The sequence below is a fragment of the Nicotiana tomentosiformis genome, chromosome 6 (genome assembly GCF_000390325.3).
Source record: "Nicotiana tomentosiformis chromosome 6, ASM39032v3, whole genome shotgun sequence".
Taxonomy (NCBI): domain Eukaryota; kingdom Viridiplantae; phylum Streptophyta; class Magnoliopsida; order Solanales; family Solanaceae; genus Nicotiana; species Nicotiana tomentosiformis.
In genome coordinates, this window is record NC_090817.1 from 147769518 (window position 1) to 147792260 (window position 22743).

At 36.5% G+C, this 22743-nt stretch overlaps 1 pseudogene; it reads left to right on the top strand.

Moving 5' to 3' along the window:
• The window catches only part of LOC104096377 (adenylate isopentenyltransferase 5, chloroplastic-like), a 36366-nt pseudogene extending 14161 nt beyond the window's left edge, over positions 1 to 22205 (top strand).
• The last annotated feature ends 538 nt before the right edge of the window (positions 22206 to 22743 follow it).

Here is a 22743-nt window from a genome sequence, read left to right on the forward strand (position 1 = left end):
AGGCTATTTTTCCGCAGTTGTATTCTTTTTGGGTTTTATCCCCGTTTTTATGAAAAACTCCGATTATTTTAAATGTCTTACTTCATTTCTGTTAAATTTTGAAAGTATTTTGGAAAGGTCGGCTTGCCTAGTATCACGATATGCGCCATCACGACGGGTTAGGTTTTGGGTCCTGACAGCAAGTAAAAGCCCGTGGAAATGTGAAAAGACGCCAAAGATGAAGAGGTAAAACTTTTATAGGTAAATCTTCATAGCACTAAATGTTAGTACTCCCCTAAAGGGGGAAGATGGTGTGATATGGTATTAAGTCGGAGTTATGTGGTTCAGGTAACTATGGAAAATAAAGGAAGAATATGGTAGAAAGGCGAAAGGAATGAGATTGCATTTATTCAGATCATACGGATATGATACGACTCTAGAACATTATGCAAGCATGATGACGGGGAGAGAGAGTAAGGGTTCCATCACTAGATGTTATTAATAAATAAGTGCAAATGAATACTTGATACATAAGGAGCCAGTGTGCGGGGTAAGTTAAGACAAATGATATAACCCAAGAGAGATTACGCAGAATATAAATATGAGAATGGACTAATGAGTAGTTAGTAGTTGATTCAGGAAGAGCTTAGTCATGGTTAGACAAGAGGATACAGACAAATCAGCAGATTGTGCAAGATAAATGTAGTGAACCCCAACATAGTGAATTCAGTCTCGCAGATATGATGTCGTAACCCTTGAGAAATATTCAAATAAGAGTTAGGGTAATTAAAGGTACGTATAAGTGTTACGGAAATAAAAGAGAGTGCCACTGGGAAGTCAGTCAAAAATTTTAGTTCAGAAGCAACCCTACGAGCACAAGGGCACAGAGGTAAGTAACTAAGGATAATTATAGGCGAGTAAGAACATCAAAAATTATTTTGGGTATACGATGTAATAAGTTTGCATCTTTACATGAGTCAAAGGGTCCCCCCCTAAGTACTACAAAGAAAGACTAGCTGAGGAAATAAGGAAGAAGACTTCAACTTAAGCATAGTGACATAAAGAAAAAATGATCTTGTAACAATAGTCTCACTACAATATTGTATACACTCCATAAGAAAGTGACACCTATCGTGGCTAATGAACAGAAAAAAAAAAATCAAAGGTGATGTTTAAGATTATATGAGTTACAGGAAATTTCAGTATTCGTGGGCAATAAGATAAGCCATGTATTCAGGCAACAAGTGACAGAACGATCAGGAAAAGTAATATCTTACATTTAAAGAAAGATGAGAAGGCACGAAGGAAATCTATGGTGCTAGAAAGTTAAAGGAAGGTTGCGAGTAGTATGAATAGATATGTGTAGGTCGCAAGCTAAAGTATCATAGAGCGACAAGATTTTAGGTAGATAGGAGTGAGGATAAGAAAAGGTTAGTGACAAAGTGACAAGAATATGTAAGGCCTCGAGATTAATCCCATCAAAACAAGAAAGCCGGCGGTTTTCGTAAGTTATAGAAAGCTCAGTATAGCATGAATGAACTCAGAGGAGTCTAAGACTATGAGCATTTGGAAGAGATGAAATAGTAGAATAAGGGTGTAATTATATTTAATAAGAGGATGACGTTTAGTCCTTTGAATGAGTAATGATTTAAAGAAAAGGGATTTCATGAATTGCACGGGATTAGAATATCCCCATAAGATGAATCACATTGGGATGGCATGAATACGTTTATTGAAGTATAGTATTTTCCCTAGGTGGATCAGGCAAATCACTTCAGATGTTCCCCGATGAGACGTGAGCCCTAGTGACAATGTATTACATAAGAAGTTTCAAGTTATCAGTGGTAGATTATGGATCAACATTGAGGTGAATCAACAATGGATGGATAAAAGTTACAAAGTATGAGATGAGATTAGGCCGTCATTCTTAAGATGAACAGTAATGAAGAAAAACTAAAGGACTTAGTGAGAGAGTAACCTGGTGTTGGGTAGCAGACCCCGATAATAATAAACTGAAGTAAGCGTTATGGTATAGTATGACCTACCTAGTTGTAGTAAAACCATAATCATAGATAATCGAGGTTGTGAAACAAGATACATCAATAGTTGTAAGTTCGATAAAGTTCCGAGCAAAGAACTTTAGTACACCTATATATGCCCAAAGGGACAACTTGTCATAGTTCTGTATATGTTCACAAAGTGAGGCCTAGAGATTGGCTAGAGGCTGGATGTCACAACCCCAAATCCGACTAGTCGTGATGGCACCTAACCCAACCCGCTAGGCAAGCCAATTATCAACTATCCAATTCCAATGAATTTAGTAAGGCAAGTAATTAAAAGAAAATATATGAAACCAATACATTTCTCCAAGAACTGGTAGTACAAATCATGAGCTTCTAAGATTAGAATTTACAAAACTGGTATGAAATAAATACATCATCTGTTCGAAATGTACATAAACAGATTCTTATAAATCTAAAGTTACCATGAACAAGAGACAGCTACAACCGGAACGTAGGTACGTCTTCAATTCTAGCTCCCGTCGAGTACAGCAACATCAACATCCAATATCTGCACGCAAGGTGCAGAAGTGTAGTATGAGTACAACCAACCCCATGTTTTCAATAAGTAATAAACCTAACCTTAGGTCGAAAGTAGTGACGAGCTTGTACCAAGGACGGGTACAATTTCAATAACCAACAATAGTTCATAACAAAATAAAATAAGTAATACCAGAAGTAACTCAACGATCAAATGCACAACAAAACATGATTTCTGAAAATAGTTCTACCTTTCAAGTACATCGATGAAAACCCAAATCGTTTACCGAAGTTGCCAAAAATATGAGTAAGTTGAAAACAGTAATTTCCCCAAAAATTCTTTCCACAATAAATAAGATATTTCATTTTTTTTCTAGATAGTCAGTGAAAAATGCATCATTATGCCCATAGGCCAATATGTGTGAGAAGTCATGAATGACGTGATACCGTACAACATGAGAAAAATACATCTCTATGTATGTATGTCATGGGTGCATGTCAATGTAATATATCTCAGCGATAAAACCATATGCATACTTCTCATAGTATCAATTCACTTAGTCCTCCCTATCACTCGGTCCTCACAGTCACTCAGTCCTCACAGTCACTCAATCCTCCCAATCGCTCGACACTAGCATTTGGCACTCACACTCAGTAGGTACCTGCGCTCACTGGGGGTGTGTACAGACTCCGGAGGGGCTCTTTCAGCCCAAGCGCTATAATCTGCATGGACAACTCACGTGCTGCACGGACAACTCACGTGCTATAATATCATTATTTGTATCCGTCCGGATAACTCACGTGCTATAATAAAGCCTATAAGGCCTGCTGCAGGTGGGCAACCCCGATCCACATAATAATAAAGTATATAAAGCCAATATGGCCTACTGCGGCGTGCAGCCCGATCCCATAATTAAACTCACAATCAGGCCCTCGGCCTCACTCAGTCATCAATCTCTCCAGTCTCTCAGGCTCACAATGTCAAGAAACTAGCCCGAAATGATGATATGATGAATCAATAAATAGCAACAGAGACTGAGAGATGATATGAAATGAACGAACATGACTGAGTATGAAATTTCATTTTAAACAAATAATTCAACAGCAATATGACCTCTGTGGGTCTCAATAATACTGGCGCATAGCCTCAGCATGATTTTTAACATGATTCTCACGTCAATTTCTTTAACACATAAAACTACATAGAAAATGCCAAGATTATTTGACTACAAAATTTTATGAAACCAATTACGTCACAATTTCTATAGTGCACGCCCACACGCCCATCACCTAGCATGTGCGTCACCTCCAAATAATTCACATAATACGTATATTAAGGATTAATACCCTCAACTCCAAGATTAGAAGAGTTACTTACCTCGAACAAGACGAATCCAATGTCGAGCAAGCTAAACAATGCTCCAGAAATCGCATTCTGCACGTATCAGCTTCTTAACGGCTCGAATCTAGCCACAATTAATTCGATTCAGTCAATACCAATTATTGTAATCAATTCCATAAGAAAATACTAATTTTCCAATAAAATCTAAAATTAGCTCAAAAATTGCCTGTGGGGCCCACGTCTTGGAACCCGACAAAAGTTACAAAATATGAACGTCCATTCAGCCACGAGTCCAACCATACCAATTTTATCAAATTCCGACATCAACTCGACCCTCAAATCTTCAAATTAAAGTCTATGAAATTTTTTACTATTTTTAACCCAAAACATTAATATGTTGATAAAAACAACAATAGATTCGTATAATTTAACCAAAACCGAGTTAGAATCACTTACCCAAATCCATATGGTGAACATTGTCTCAAAAATCGCTTCAATCCGAGCTCCATAGCTCCAAATGTATTAAAATGGTCGAAACCTCAAAATATAGCTTATGTCCAGGCATTTACTCTTCGCGATCGCGGAAAATGCTTCGTGATTGCGAAGCACAAAAATTTCCAGCCCAAAATGTGCCCTTCACGATCGCGGAAAACCACTCGCGAAAGAATAAACTCCCCAACTCTTCCAGACAGCCTCTAGTATAATGGTCAGAACTTTTAGTACAAAACTCCAAATGACAAATGATTTGACTTTCTCAAACCTAGACATCAAGGGCTACAACTTGTATTTTTGGATCATCTCCAAATTCTTTATAGATTGCGAGATATAAGCTTCCAAATTCGTGTCAGTGGAGCAGAGATTTTGTTCTACGAGATCGCGAAAGAGCTTCCGCGATCGCGATTCACAAGGCCCCAAACTATTATTTGCTCTTCGCGAACGCGACCAAATGTTCGCGATCGCGATCGCGATGCACACCTCAGTAGGCAGAAACCAACAATTAAAAATGGCCTAGAAATGGTCCGAAACCACCCCGAAACTCACCCGAGCCCCTCGGGACCTCAACCAAATATACCAACAAGTCCTAAAACATCATACGAACTTAGTCGAAGCCTCAAATCACATCAAACAACATCAAAAATGACGAATCATACCCCAATTCTATGAACTTAGAACTTTCAAATTCTATATCTTGTGCCGAAACACATCAAATCAATCCGAAATGACTTTAAATTTTGCACACAAGTCATAAATGACATAACGAATCCATTCCCATTTCCAGAATCGGATTCCGATCCCGATATCAAAAAGTCAACCCCCGGTCAAACTTCCCAAAAATTTAACTTTCGCCATTTCAAGCCTAATTCCACTACGAACCTCCAAATAATTTTCCGTATACGTTCCTAAGTCCAAAATCACCATACGGAGCTATTGGAATCATCAGAATTCAAATCGGAGGTCGTTTACACATAAGCCAATATCCGGTCAACTTTTCCAACTTAAGCTTTCCATTATGAGATTAAGTGTCTCAATTCATTCCGAAATCCTTCCGGACCCGAACTAACTAATCCGATAGGTCATAATACAGCTATAAAGCACAAATAGAGCAATAAATGGGGGAACAGGACTGTAATACCCAAAATGACCGGCCGAGTCGTTACATTCTCCCCCACTTAAACATACGTTCGTCCTCGAATGTGCTAAGAGTTGTTTCCATGCCATCAACTCACTATTCCATCTTACCATGCACGTACCCGGGGTGATCCCATGTCACCCTATTCCACATAGGCCTGACAACACCACATAACTGAAATTTCTTAATTCAACCTAGCCCACAAGCCTTAGAATCCAATTCCCAACATTCGGAATTTCTTATAAGATCTGAATCCGCAACCTACACACTGTATAAGTCTGAACAAGTTGTACCAAAAACTATAACCATAACTCAAAACTCAAATACCACATAGCTACAATGCTCGAAGCAATAATTTCTAATCACAGTAGCTGCTCAAAATAACCCAATGCCGGTAATAAACCTCACATCAAACAAGTCTCCAGTCTAAAAACCTTCGTACACTACCGATGATGAAAGAAACACGTAGAAACTCGTAACCATTCATCAGATCCACCAGTCGTGGAGCTCCCTCTCCTTCGACAAGAACTATAGCAAATTTCTAAGCCGACTTTCGACATTATCCTTCCAAATATACCACAATCAAATCTGATAGCATCTATCCTAGATCCGATGACTTCACCTTATCAAATACCAGCTACTCTACTGACATGCCACACCAATACTACCTAAAGTCACAACCTGTGCAACCCGTGCACCAATAAGCAACATTTCAAATGTACTCAATCACGAAAATGACTCAAACAAAAGAACCGTCCTGCAAGCTCGACGGGTACCACCCCAACGCAATGCTAAGAAACTATCACACACCGTAGAACCATAACACACGAATCTAACACAAAGGATCATATCTCAACATAACTCTGCTGTAATGCGCGACCCCATCCAAACACTGTTCCATATGAAATACCTCAGCCACCATGCTCAAAATTAATAGCTACGCGCAATCCGACATCAAGTACTCACAATGCATTACCATAACCATGGAGAAGCAAATGACACAATGCCACACAAACCCGAAAGAACATAACCAATGCGCAACCACTCATACATCACCCAAATACCCATCTCGCGCAAATTTCGCTATAAGGCCCCAATAGAACTGCACCATGTGTGCTTATAACCAACGAATCACAACTCCTCGTAGCATAGAAGAGTAACTCACCGAACATAACAGAACACGAATAAGCTCAACAACAACCGAATAACACATCCCTCAATAATAGCAGTATGGAGCCAACCAATCTGGCTCTGTGTAGAATACACATCCTAATTGGGCCTACCAATGGACCCCTAAATCAACTCCGGGCACCCACACATGAATAAATAACCCTCTGAAATCCCACAATGACTGAATCATAATATATACTATCGTCTAGCTAGCTTCGGCCATGACTTCATAGTCCACAACCATGAAAACAACTTGCTCTTGAGAACTCCCAGTCTCCAAATCCATAGAACACACGAATCCCATATCTGATCCCAACTCCACCGCCAGAATGTCTAACACATCTCTCATTCACGATCATCCCACGAGGAATACTTCTAAAATTCTTCCGTGCCACATAGCAAAATTTGAATATCAACAGTCTATCAACCAGGTAAGTACTGCAATACCGATGAACATCCGTAAGTCAAAACACAATGCACCTTCTGAAATGCGCACCCTTCTCAGGAATTACCGAGCAGTTTAACATTCATCGAAATATCTGAAACTGACCATTATGTCCAATATTCGTTACCTTCTCTTCAAGACTGAACTGTCACATTGTACATGTAAATCCTAATCCCGCACAACACACCACATCTATTATTTCATCATGTGACAAACACAAAAATCTCATTATCAACTCTGAGTCACCAGCAAATTACATACCCGGTTAGTTAGAAATCTTCCTCTTGCTTCCTTCCAGGAAGAAATCACAATACACAACATATTTCCCACACCAGTAGAAAATATTTGGTTCCAACCATGGTAGAAACCATCAAGAACACTTTGAAATCCAACTTCACATAACCAAGCTATTAGAACTAAATTCCTCTAACTCGACCAAACCACGTAGGTCACCAAAACCCAAGAATATTGCCACCAAAACATCTGTAGAGACTCACCACATCATAATTACCCCTATAAATACCACAACCGAAACACACACTCTGAAAATACCTTATTTGAGTCTAAGGAAATTTCATTCACCTTCCTGATACCGAAATATAAAATCCATACTGATATACAAAAATGCCACAAGTCTCGACACCATCCAACTTAAATCTCAGATTTTAGCCATAAACAAACCCGCCAAAAATTCTTAATTGTTACATTTTAATCTTGAATCCATTAGAACTTTCTCGAGAGTCATCCACTCTGCTCAAATATTAATTGCACCGCCCAAACGGGCCGAAAGACATATGCCCCTATAGCACAACAACACCCAAAGAAGTACCCCTGCCTTAACACCACCAATCAAATTCATACTCCGTGCGCACTACATCCTTCACAAATAATAACTCACTCATTCCATGATTTTCATGTATTCATATGTGCAATATAACCCGTATCCAGGAATTTCCTTATTCGAGTCATCCTCGATCTCAACCTCTGCAAGTCATAACTAACCCACAAGTATGCCTCAGCCCAAAACTAAGCCTTTACATATAACCATGAAATTGAATTGTCAATAGCAGGCTCCCCCACTTGGCCAAAGCTATAGATTAAAACACTCGATAACTCACAATACCTATACTCTATTACTGCCTTAATACTGCAGTCAGTTCAACGAAAATTCTTCTCAGGCCCATGCAACACCAACCATAAAATACTTCAATCATCCGCTAATCTCGCATTTCATTCTTTTGACAGTCAAGTCAACTTTCTCAACTAGATTCAAATTCAAATCTCAACACATATAACCCGCTGGTAGAAAAGAAACTCTCCAATCAACATTATAAGAAACACACCTACTTAGCCTCAAATTGGCATCTTGTTATAACATTTCGCATCCACAATTACTAACGCAATCACTTAATCTTCCTGAGTCCAAACTCATGAACAAGACATGAAAATTTAATTCTCTCCATAATTAAACTACATGACAGATCCTTCAACACACTTACAATTCGAGACTGTACGTCACATCAAACGAAAATCAAGCACCCAATGGCCCTCTTTACATTCCAAGGAAACACTTCCTGTCACATTCAATCTATCTTAACACATCCAGCATATCATCCCTGAAATCACAAGTCGGCGATACACAGCTGATACCGATCGCTCACATACGCACACGAATGCGTGGAAGGAATTCAAAGAGTTATATTTTTAAGCTGAATCAATTCTGCACGATAAGGAAAGAAAGATGGGAAATTATCCTAAATGCCCTGTAGCCTCTCGAAGATAAGTATGGACGTCATCATACCGATCTGCAAGACTCTACTAGACACTTGCTCATGACTCGTAGAACCTATAAACCTAGAGCTCTTATACCACTTTGTCATGACCCAAAATCCGACTAGTCGCGATGGCACCTAACCCAACCCGCTAGGTAAGTCAATTATTAACTATCTAATTCCAATGAATTTAATAAGGCAATTAATTAAAAGAAAATATATAAAACCAATACATTTCTCCAAGAACTGGTAGTACAATTCATGAGCTTCTAAGATTAGAATTTATAAAACTGGTATGAAATAAATACATCATCTGTTCGAAATGTACATAAACAGATTCTTATAAATTTAAAGCTACCATGAACAAGAGGCAGCTACAACTGGAACACAGGTACGTCTTTAATTCTAGCTCCCGTCGAGTACAGCAACATCAACATCCAATATCTGCACGCAAGGTGAAAAAGTGTAGTATGAGTACAACCGACCACATGTAATCAATAAGTAATAAATCTAATCATAGGTTGAAAGTAGTGACGAGCTTGTACCAAGGACGGGTCCAATTTCAATAACTAACAATAGTTCATAAGAAAATAAAACAAGTAATACCATAAGTAACTCAACGATCAAATGCTCAACAAAACATGATTTCTGAAAAATGTTCTACCTTTCAAGTACATCAATAAAAACCCAAATCGTTTATCGAAGTTGCCAAAAATATGAGTAAGTTGAAAACAGTAATTTTCCCAAAAATCCTTTCCACAATAAATAAGAAGTTTCATTTTCTTTCTAGATAGCCAGTGAAAAATGCATCATTATGCCCATAGGCCAATATGTGTGAGAAGTCATGAATGACGTGATACCGTACAACGTGAGGAAAATATATCTCTATGTCTGTATGTCATGGGTGCATATCAATGCAATGTATCTCAGTGATAAAACCATATGCATACTTCTTAGAGTATCAATTCACTTAGTCCTTCCCATCACTCAGTCCTCACAGTCACTCAATCCTCCCAATCTCTCGGCACTCGCACTCAGTAGGTACCTGCGCTCACTGGGAGTGTGTACAGACTCCGGAGGGGCTCCTTCAGCCCAAGCGCTATAATTTGCACCGACAACTCACGTGCTGCACGGACAACTCACGTTCTATGGTATCAATATCTATATCCGCCCGAACAACTCACGTGCTATAATAAAGCCTATAAGGCCTGCTGCAGGCGGGCAGCCCCGATCCACATAATAATAAAGTATATAAAGCCAATATGGCCTGCTGTGGCGTGCAACCCGATCCCATAATTATCCTCACAATCAGGCCCTCGGCCTAACTCATTCATCAATCTCTCCAGTCTCTCGGGATCAGAATGCCATGAAACTTGCCCAAAATGATGATATGATGAATCAATAAATAGCAACAGAGACTGAGAGATGATATGAAATGAATGAACATGACTGAATATGAAATTTCATTTTAAATAAATAATTCAACAGCAATATGACCTCTGTGGGTCTAAATAATACTGGCACATAGCCTCAGCATGATTTTTAATATGGTTCTCAGGTCAATTTCTTTAATACATAAAACTACATTGAAAATGCCAAGATTATTTGACTACAAAATTTTACGAAACCAATTACGTCACAATTTTTATAGTGCATGCCCACACACCCATCACCTAGCATGTGCGTCACCTCCAAATAATTCACATAATACGTATATTCAGGATTCATACCCTCAGCTCCAAGATTACAAGAGTTACTTACCTCGAACAAGACGAATCCAATGTCAAGCAAGCTAAACAATGCTCCAGAAATCCCATTCTTCACGTATCAACTTTTGAACGGCTCGAATCTAGCCACAATTAATTTGATTCAGTCAATACCAATTAATGTAATCAATTCCATAAGGAAATACTAATTCTCCAATAAAAATCTAAAATTAAATAAAAAATCACCTGTGGGGCCCACATCTCGGAACCCAACAAAAGTTATAAAATATGAACGGCCATTCAACCACGAGTCCAACCATATCAATTTTATCTAATTCCGACATCAACTCGACCCTCAAATCTTCAAATTAAAGTTTATAAACGTTTCTACTATTTTCAACCCAAAACACTAATATGTTGATAAAAATAACAATAGATTCGTATAATTTAACCAAAATCGAGTTAGAATCACTTACCCTAATCCATATGGTAAAAATCACCTCAAAAATCGCTTCAACCCGAGCTCCATAGCTCCAAATGTGTTAAAATGGCCGAAACCTCAAAATATAGCTTCTGTCCAAGCATTTACTCTTCGCGATCGCAAAGCACAAAAATTACCAGCCCAAAATTTGCCATTCGCGATCGCGAAGAACAAACTCCCCAACTTTTCCAGACAACCTCTAGTATAATGGCCATAACCTTTTTTACAAAACTCCAAATGACAAATGGTTTGACTTTCTGAAAACTAGAATCAGGGGCTACAACTTTTATTTTTGGATCATCTCCAAATTCCTTATAGATTGCGAGATATAAGCTTCCAAAGTCGGGTTAGTGCAGCAGAGATTTTGTTCTACGTGATCGCGAAAGAGCTTCCGCTATCGCGATTCACAAGGCCCCAAACTGCTTTTACGCGACCAAATGTTCGCGATCGCGATGCACACCTCTATAGATAGAAACCAGCAATTAAAAATGGCCTAGAAATGGTCCGAAACCACCTCGAAACTCACCTGAGCCCCTCGGGACCTCAACCAAATATACCAACAAGTCCTAAAACATCATACGAACTTAGTCGAAGCCTCAAATCATATCAAACAACATCAAAATGACGAATCATACCCCAATTCAAAATCTATGAACTTAGAACTTTCAAATTCTGTATCTTGTGCCGAAACACATCAAATCAATCCGGAATGACTTCAAATTTTACACATAAGTCATAAATGACATAACGAAGCTATTCCCATTTCTAGAATCAGATTTTGACCCCGATATTAAAAAGTCAACCCCCGGTCAAACATTCTAAAAATTTAACTTTCGCTATTTCAAGCCTAATTCCACTACGGACCTTCAAATAATTTTTCGTACACACTCCTAAGTGAAAAATCACCATACAGAGCTACTGGAATCATCAGAATTGAAATCCGGGGTCATTTACACATAAGACAACATCCGATCAACTTTTCCAACTTAAGCTTTCCATTATGAGACTAAGTATCTCAATTCATTCCAAAATCCTTCAGGACCCGAACTAACTAATCTAATAGGTCATAATACAGCTATAAAGCACAAATAGAGCAGTAAATAGAGGAATGGGGTCGTAATACCCAAAATGACCGGCCGGGTCTTTAAACTGGAGGTAAAAGGATAGAAGAGTCATATAGGCGCACATACAAGGACAAATTCGTACAGGCTGCATGACAGGAGGTAGAAACAGTTACGAGATTGGAAGAATTCTGACAACAAATCGTGGTATGAGAAAGAGGCCTGAAGGGGGGAATGCACTGGCCTTTGGATTTATTCACAGAACAGTTGCCTACATGGCAAAGACAGTATTAAAGTATTCGTAAGAGCTATGAGTTATGAGACTGATAAGCGCATCAGTCAATATTTGAGGACGAATGTTCCAAAGGGGGGAATGATTTTACACCCCATGTTTTCGTACGTAAGAGTACGTTGTAAGTCAATTGATGTAAGCTCATAAATAAAATCATCTTTGAAAAGTCTATAAAGTAAGTAATCATGTTACCATGGAGGTTACAAATCTTTAAGATCATGGATAACAAGTACCAAGAGGGTTGAAAGGCTTAGAAGCTAAACATATTGAAGAAAATAAGTTTCGTCGAATGTCGACAAGTTGGGAATGTTATAACATGTAATTTTGGGGTGATACTAGGGTTCTTAACATGATAAGGAGGTTATGTTATGAGTTATTTTAGTCGTATGATAGTCGTGTGTTACATTTTTAAGTCAAGCGAGTTATGGAACAAAAGTTGACAAAGGTCATCACAAGTTACATTCATAATGTGCTGAAAATTAGGTCAAATATAGCGGAGCTTTTCTCCCAATATACTTTGAATTACGGGATGATCTATATATCAAATTGAATATCTACGAGTCTATTTTCTAAGTCATTAAACCGTTTGTTGATACGACATTGGATTAGAGAGATATTTATAATTTTGCGAGACTGCTCAGACTGCATAGGTGACAAGTATGTGTGTCACTGAAGCTTTTTAAGCAATACATTTTGTGTTTTATATGATGTCTTTTTGGGATATATTATATACCAAATTGAAGGTATTGGAATTTAGTTTCCAATGCTCTTAACCATTTATTTATATGACTTCCATATAAAATGATATAAGCGTTGGAAGAAGGGCCAATGATAGAGTGCCAAGTTGGCACCTCTTTGATTTTTCAAAAGTTGATATATTAAGGTCTTAGGTCATCTTTATCTTCATTGTTTCCATAGAACACGACCATAGAACACCCATAAACATATCCTTAAGCTCTATTCTATGGTTTCAATGAAGATTAAAATCCCGGGTACGAAATCAAGAAGCGATAACATTAGAACGATCCCTACGACGTAAGTATCGCTCTATCGCCTCTTTTTTTTTTTGTAGTTTGAGTTTTGGAAGGTAATTCATAGTTAATAAAATGTCTACTTTCTGTATTTAAGATTTTATATATCAAGTAAGGTTGATAAATTCGTTTCCTAATAGTTAGAACTCACGGGAGGGTGATAGGAAGTCGTGAGTTCGATTTATTTCACTTTCAGTAGACAGTTTTGTAGTCCACTCGTGTTGGCCTATTGTGCTGCTTATTTATGGAGTTTGGAAGGATGAAGGGTATGGAGAAATGCCACATGTGGTAGGGTAGTAGGCTGGTCACTAATCGTTACAATTTCAGGCTAATTGATAACTTGTTGATTGGGTGTATTATGGTATATTTGGGGTTTTTGTTGCATTGAAGGTCCCGAATTGTAGTGGATTGTTTTTGAGTTGTTGATTGTATTATGTTTGTATCTCGCCTATAGTAAGCTTGAGGGAGCAGTAAAATCAGGAAAAATGCTGCTCGTTTTATTTTAGAATCGAGTTATCATTTGAGATACGTGATATACTAGCACCATCTAAGTTGTACATGTATTTCTTTGTTATAGGGTTGGTGCGCTAGTTGTCATAATCTTGTTGTTGAGTTGCATTGATGACTTGAGGTATGTTAAGGCTATCCCTTCTTTTCTTTTGGCATGATCCATATGATACAACGAAACGAGCAAGCACGCAACTTTCATAAATGATTATATTCTTAATATTACTAGGGGTTCCTATGTTCTTGATTCTCCATGTGTCCTATTATTCTATCGTCTGTTCATGGGTCTCAGAAAATACGTAAGTTGATAAAGTTTATTTTATGATATTAATCGAAGGCATAATGATTTTATGACATTCTAAGAGATCTTATTGACTTACTTTATTATGAATTGCATCCATTTATACATGTATACTGACCCATGACCAGATGGAGTTATATATGTGTATAGTATATGGGGTATAGGGTATGGGGAAAGGTTGTAGCGTTATATATGCACCACTAACTTATCAGCTGGTATACGTTGATAATTTTGCTCACAGAGCCGAGATGATATGATGGGATGCCCTCAGAGGCTTAATGATATTATGTACGCATATACCTATGCATGGTATAACATTTATACACATATGCATGACATTATAAATGTTTCATGATTCACAGAGCTATTCAGACTTACAGGTTGAGTTCTTTACTCCATGTTTCTTTCATGTCTTTTCTATACTGCTTTCATGCCTTACATACTCGGTACTTTATTTGTACTGACGTCCCTTTTGCTTGGGGACGCTGCGTTTCATGCCTGCAGGTCCCGATAGATAGGTTGAGAGTTCTCCTAGTAGGCTATCAGCTCAGCCGAAGGTGTTTGTGCACTCCAATTGCTCCGAAGTTGCCTATTTGGTCAGTATGATTTGGACATGTATTGATCAGTATGGCGGGGCCCTGTCCCGACCTTTATGATATTTATGTACTCTTAGGGGCTTATAGACAGATGTCATATATATGAATACTTGTATGGCCTTATCGGCCTATGTTTTGAGTATACAAATGATCATGTCAGCCTTATAGGCCCGTATGTCACATGTATAAGTTTCTATATTATGTTGGGTCATCCTATGGCTAGTATTCCCTTATGTTTTATTCCCGTTATCTCATGATGGCCCTTCTAGCCCACTTACCAATGACGGTATGATAAGAAAGATATGTTACGTTGGTTCTCGGTTGTGTAAGGCACCGGGTACCTGTTGCGGCCCTGCGATTTGGGTCGTGACAATTTCTTATTCATAAGGAGCTACCTGACAACCAGGAGACTTATAGTTTGAGAATATATTAAAATTATTTATTGCATTAGATGCATGGATTGAAAGATTTATTTAATTTTATACTAGACGCCTGGACTATCCGGGGAGTATAAAAATTTAATAAGTTCTTTGTTATCATGATGGTTGAACTCAACTATGCCAATAGAATCGACCTGACTACCAGGGGACTAATTGACATAGAGTTATTTAAGAAAATTGTATGGGGATGCAATTGGTAAGTGTACCTACCTTTAAAATATATGTGAGAAACAACTTGACTTCCAAGTGGCTCATACATATTGTTGAAAGATTCCTTTACTCCAAATAACAAAAATTAAGATTTCTTAAACTATAATGAGGGTAAATAATTTAAAATAATTAGTGAAAATATCATTTAGATAAAAGTCCATATCTTTATGATATGTGTAAATATGTTCTTATATTTTCTTTCCTACATTTTAGATTTCTCAATATGTCTGCTATATCACTGCGTGAAATACTTGAGACCAACAAGTTGGTAGGACCAAACTTTGATGATTGGTACAGAAATTTGAGAATTGTTCTCATGCATGAAAAGCTTATTGATGTGATCGATAAGCCTGGCAAAGAAGTCTCGGATGATGATGCCACCAAGATTTATCAGAAATACTTGGAAGAATGTCTTACTACCAAATGCATCATTCTCGCTTCTATGAGTTCTGATCTCTAGAGGAAACATCAGGATATGGATCTAACTGCAATCATTGAACATCTTAAGAAGATGTTTGGTACACAAAGCAGGACATCTAGATACCAGCAATCTAAGGCTTTATATGGATCTAAATTGACTGGAAACTCTCCAGTTGGACCCTATGTCAATCATATGATTGATCTTATTGAAGAACTTAAGAAGTTGGGGTGCAAAGAGCTTTCTCAAGATTTGATCTTGCAGTCACTCTCTGAATCCTTTTCACAATTTATTATTAATTTTAATATGCATAAAATGGATTGTGATCATCATGAGATACTTATTGATTATGAGAATCAACTTGCATCTGAGAAGAAAAAAGGAATTGTCATGTTGGTTGGAGACTCTCCTAAGAAGAAGGGTAAGGGTAAAAGTAAACACAAGAAGAAGCCTACTGCGCCTAAGGGTGGTGTGACCAAATCCAAAGGCAAAGGAGGCAAATTTGACCAATCTGATGTTGAATGTTTCCATTGTAAGAATATAGGGCATTAGAAGAGAAACTGCAAGGAGTATCTTGCAACTCTAAATGACAAGAAACAAGGTAAGACTCGAATGAAAAATATTTTAAAAGTTTCTTTAATTACTACTGATGCTTCATTGTGGGTATTAGATACTGGTAGTGGTTATAACATATGTAATATGTTGTAGGGGTTCCAAATAATTAGAAAGTTGAAGAAAGGAGAAATTAATCTACAAGTTGAAAATGGTGCAAAAGTTGCGGTCGTAGCTATAGGATCAATTTCTTTAATAATTCCTACGGTCAAAGTACTTATGTTGGATGATTGTTATTGCGTTCCTAAATTTGTTTCGAATATAATTTCAAATTCTATGTTAGACAAACGTGGTTTTTGCATTATTATAAGCAATTGTATTTGCTCTATTTATTATGGTGATAATTTATATGTGACCGGATATCTCTAACATGATGTTTATGTCTTACCTAATGTAAATACTAATTCGATTATGCATGTTTCAAGTCTTAAGAGGAAAAGAGATGATCAAGTAAATCATACATACCTTTGGCATTGTAGGCTTGGTCATATTGGAGAGAAAAGAATTAACAAGTTGTACAATGACGGGTACCTTCACAAGTATGATTTTGAATCATATCCAACTTATGAATCTTGTCTCAAAGGAAAAATGACCAAATCTCCATTTATTGGAAGTGGAGAAAGAGCTACTCAATTATTGGGACTAATTCATACAGATGTTTGTGGGCCCATAAAAATTCAAGCTAGAGATGGATATTCTTACTTCATCACCTTCACTGATGATATGTCAAGATATGGATTTGTTTATCTTGTGAAACACAAATCTGAATCTTTTGAAATGTTCAAAAGGTTATGTAGTGAAGTTGAGAAATAGATGAGTAAAAGTATCAAGGTACTAAGGTCTGATAGAGGTGGAGAATATTTTAGTGAAGATTTTACGAGGTATCTCAAAGAGAATGGGATTATCTCACATTGGACACCTCCAGGAACACCACAACATAATGGTGTGTCTGAAAGGAGAAATCGAACCTTATTAGATATAGTAAGATCTATGATGGGGTTCACTGATCTTCTAATATATTTATGGGGATATGCTTTGCAAGCAGCAACATACTTACTTAATAAACTTCCCACTAAGTCAGTCTCTATAACACCATATGAGATATGAAAAGGACGTAAGCCTAACCTTAAGCATATTAAAGTTTGGGGTTGTCCAACTTATGTTAAGAGACTACAATCTGATAAACTTGACTCAAGATCTGATAAGTGTAGGTTCATAGGGTATCCCAAAGAAACAATGGGATATTATTTCTATCACCCTTCTGACTATAAAGTGTTTGTGTCTAGAGGAGCAACCTTTTTGGAAAGGGAATTTCTTTTAGAAGAAAATTATAGTAGAGAAATAGAACTTGATGAAGTTCAAGAAACCAATAAATAAACACAATATCAAGATCATGAGACACAAGTAGAAGAGCCTTTATTGGATGTTTTGAAGTTGACAAGGAAGTTTCCATCTTCAATAGTTGAAGTTCAAGAACTAAATGTAGTTCAAGAACAAGTTAATGAACCAGTTCCAAACCAAATTAAAAAACAGCCAAATCCAACATAAGGTGAGCAAGTTGCACAAGCACCACTTAGAAGGTCTACACGCGAATGTCATGTACCAACTAGATATAATCTAATGGTACAAGATTATGTATCAAATGAGGTTGATCAAAATGATGATGACCCTAAGACCTATGAAGAGGCTATACAAAGTTCTGACTATGAGAGATGGCAAAAGGCCATGGAATCCGAAATGGAATCCATGAAGGAAAATAAAGTATGGACTTTAGTTGAACCTTCAAAGGATATTAAACCTATAGGTTGTAAATAGGTTTTTAAGAAAAAGATTGGAGTAGACGGAAAGGTGGATACCTACAAAGCCTGTCTTGTTGCCAAGGGATATCATCAGAAAGAAAGAGTCAACTATGATGAGACTTTCTCTCCCGTGGCAATGCTCAAATCAATTCGGATTTTGCTTACTATAGCAACATACTACGATTATGAAATATGACAAATGGATGTGAAAATAACTTTTCTTAATGGTGAGCTAGAAGAGGATGTGTACATGACACAACCTGAAGGTTTCACATCTCCGCCTGATCAGAATAAAATTTGCAAGCTACATAGATCCATTTATGGACTAAAGCAAGCTTCTCGAAATTGAAATATTCGCTTTAACAAGACAATTGAAAAATTCAATTTTGTTAGATGCAAAGAAGAACCTTGTGTGTACAAAAAGGTTAGTGGGAGCACAATTATATTCTTAATACTTTATGTTGATGATATATTGCTCATCAAAAATGATGTACCAGCATTGCAAAGTACCAAAATTTGGCTATCTGAACAGTTCTCTATGAAAGACTTAAGAGAAACAACTTATATATTTGGAATAAAGATCTATAGAGATAGATCTAGGAAGATGCTTGGGCTTTCCCAGTCCTTGTACAGTGATAGCATCTTAAAGAGGTATAACATGGATAATTCCAAAAGAGTCTATCTACAGATAGGCACTGCAATTACTCTCAGTAGGGAGGATTGTCCTAAAATACCTGAAGAGAGAGAACGCATGAGTAGGATCCCATACGCTAGTGCAGTGAGAGCTATCATGTATACCATGATATGTACACGTCCTGATGTGGCTTATGCACTAGGAGTGACTAGCCGATATCAGGCAAATCCTGGTGAGGAACATTGGAAGGTGGTAAAGACCCTTCTTAAGTACTTAAGAAGGACTAAAGGCCAATTCCTCATTTATGGAGATTCTGAGTTGAAACTTGAAGGTTATACTGATGCAAGCTTCTCTTCAGATAGAGATGATAGCAAATCTATTTCTAGTTATGTATTCACCTTAAATGGTGGTGCAGTGAGTTGAAAAATCTCCAAACAAGCTACAGTAGCTGATTCAGTGACTGAAGCAGAATATATAGCAGCTAATGAAGCTTCTAAGGAAGCTGTATGGATGAAAAAGTTCTTAACTGAACTTGGTGTGGTTCCTTCAATAGAAGGTGTAATTCCATTATTGTGTGACAATACTAGAGCCATTGCTCAAGCAAAATAACCAAGATCACACCAAAAATCTAAACAAGTCATGCGAAGGTATCACTTGATAAGAGAAATTATTGAACGTGGAGACGTCGAGATTCAAAAGGTTGATGGAAAGGAAAATGTTGCAGACTCATTCACTAAAGCTCTTGGAGCAAAGGAGTTTGACAAGCACAAGTGGAAATTGGGAATGAAGTACAAGAGAGATTGGCTCTAGTGCAAATGGAAGATTGTTAGGGATATATTAGATATGACCTAGATCCAATCTCATATTTGATGATTTGAACATATTTTTGTGAATTTTATTTGATATAAAAATATATGGCATTTGATATTCGTTTATCATATTTATTATTAATTGCTTGATTAATTTAATAAGGTCCTTGATTAAATTTTGAGACTTGTCATCGTGATGGAGATCATGATAGTGAGAGTAAAGTTTCTTATAATTTAATCTAAATTTATTCTTGATCGTAGGATTATTAATTTGGACATTAGTAATTCGGTTAGATCAATATTTATGTGACCGTATTTATTGGATAAAGATTAGTTGATCTCATTAACTAAATCACATGGATAGATGATGCATATAGAGATATGATTATTGAACCGACTCATTGGATAATTCCTAATAGTTAGAATTATCATAAAACTGTCAATAGGATATTCTCTTGAAGAATGTGATGTAAGAGTTTCCTTTGACCTGATATCATCATAGTAATTGACAAGTTATTTATTGTGCTTTGATACTAGACACATATGGCTATAGGACGATAGTTGAAAGGATATTAGGTATGATTAAATACTTGTAAAATTAGTGATTGATCAAGATGAAATCTGTCAACTCTTGGTAATGAGTTTAAGCTCCATGTTGTCATGAATTATAAACGATCAAACTAAGATCTTGGCCACGGCAATTGAATGAAAGAAGAAAAGAGTTTCTTAGGTCATTCAATGGTCGATTATATTTGACATGAACACATAGTTTGTCGCCTATTAGGATTTGACAATTGAATCATTTCCTAGGGGTGACCCAGAGCTATAAGGACAGAAAGAATTTCTATATTATTCTTCTACTGGTTCTTGGGAGTAAATTGTATACTTCATTCTATCTGGTCGTTGAGGAGTGTTGCTAGATGCCACCTTGATTAGTACATTGATGTGATCAATTTACTACCGGCTTAGTATTGAACCAATGGGGTCGCACAATGACGAGTGTTCTGATATTTGCTAAAGAATTAATTATTTTATTATTTGATAATTAAATTAAAAAATTTAATTAGTCAAATAAATTTAGTTATTAGTCCAATAAAATATTATTATATTCTTTGTTAGCACAGAGGATATAATTAATATGTGAACAACTTAAAATTTTCTATTTGGAATAGAAAATTAAATTGTATCTCTTGGTTAAGATATATATGTGATATATATAATTAATACTTATTTTATTTAAAAGATGTTATATAGAATATTAATTAAGAAAGAAGCTTGGTGGAAACTTTGAAAGTGAATTTGGATTCACGTGGAAGTCCAACATGTGGGCAGCCACAATCCCATTTAGAATGAGATTCAATTTTTTAACAATAGCAAACTTATTTTCGGTTTAGACAAGAATCTAAATTTGAATTGTATTGGAAAGTCCAACATGTGGGCACCCACAATCTCATTTAGAATGAGATTTAATTTTTCAACAATAGCAAACTTACTTTTGGTTTAGAATTGTACAAAAGTTCACCGCCTCTAACCTTTTCTTTATATAGTGAAAAGGATTTTCAGCGGTTATAAATATGTCCAATTGACATGAAAATCCATGGTCAAAATAATACTTTTAAGAAGCCACAAAATTAAGAGAAAGACGTACAAGAATCGTCGTGCAACTTTGGGCAGTAAGTCTTGAACCACTTGTGAAAGTGAGAGTGCAATACAAAGCCAAGACAGAAAAGAATATTACAAGAAAGATGTTTCTTGTTCTTCTACTTTTGAGTTGAGATTTTTGAGAAAAAATTTAACATAATATTTTCATTCAATTTGTTCGCGGGTTCATTGATCAAAGAGTTGATAGTAAGGACCAATCTCGGTGTGGATACGAATAGAGTCTTCGCACTATCGAAGAAATTTTTGAAACGAGACTCTCTTCACCAGATACGTCTTAGATCCGATCTTTGACATGTAAATAAATTTTAAACGCGAAAAGACCTGTCTAGGATTATTATTATCTTCTGGTGCGTGTTATGAACACATCCATCATTCCTACCGTGTACATCGACTGGATGCTACAAAAGTGTATAAAAAACGTGGAAATGAGGAGGAAGAAAGTGTAGAGGAATTGTGAAAGAATTCAATTGTGGGACAAGGCAAGATTATTGTTGATAGATTTTTATGCGGAAATTATAAGAGTTCAATGAGTTGTAGTAGTGATGGGAAAGCCATTAACAGAGCGATATTGACTGCGGCAGCAGCAACTACTACTAGCTATACACAGGGAACAAGAATTTTCACTAAAAATATTCAAAATATAAAAAGGTAAAAATACTAAAAAGTAGAAGGATTCAAGAACTACTATATGTACATAAAAAATAATTTGGACCTTAATTTTATCATTTCCAAAACGTATGTCCCTTTATGGCTTTCAGCTGGCAGTAACTATGTAATTGTTACCAACTTGAACTGCTTCACATTATCAAATGACACGAAGACAGCTAGAATTACTTCCTTAATTTCATTTTATGTGAGATTGTTTGATTGACAATGGAGTTTAAGAAAAAATGAATAACTTTTAAAATTTATGATTTTAAATATATGTCATGATATTTTTGTGGCTATAAATTAAAAGCAAATCATTAAAGATAAAATTAAAATAGTAATAGTTTGAATGGGAAGAGCTAAACTAAAAAGTTAAATTACCATAATAACCTTCATACTATCCTAATTGTCCTATTTAATTTTTTTTTTTTTTTTTTAAAAATAAAGCCTTACGCTTAGGAAGAGACTCCAATGTACTTCAATCTAATGTAATTGATCATTATGTTTCCAAAATATCTAATATACCGAAATATTGGCGTTTCAATTCTAATACAACGAAGAAGAGAGTCGTTCAAGAGAAGAAGTTAAAGTTTGGTGAAAAAAAAAGCTCCGGAGCCCAAGGCCCAGTATGAAGTTACTTATTGTATGGCTTATATTT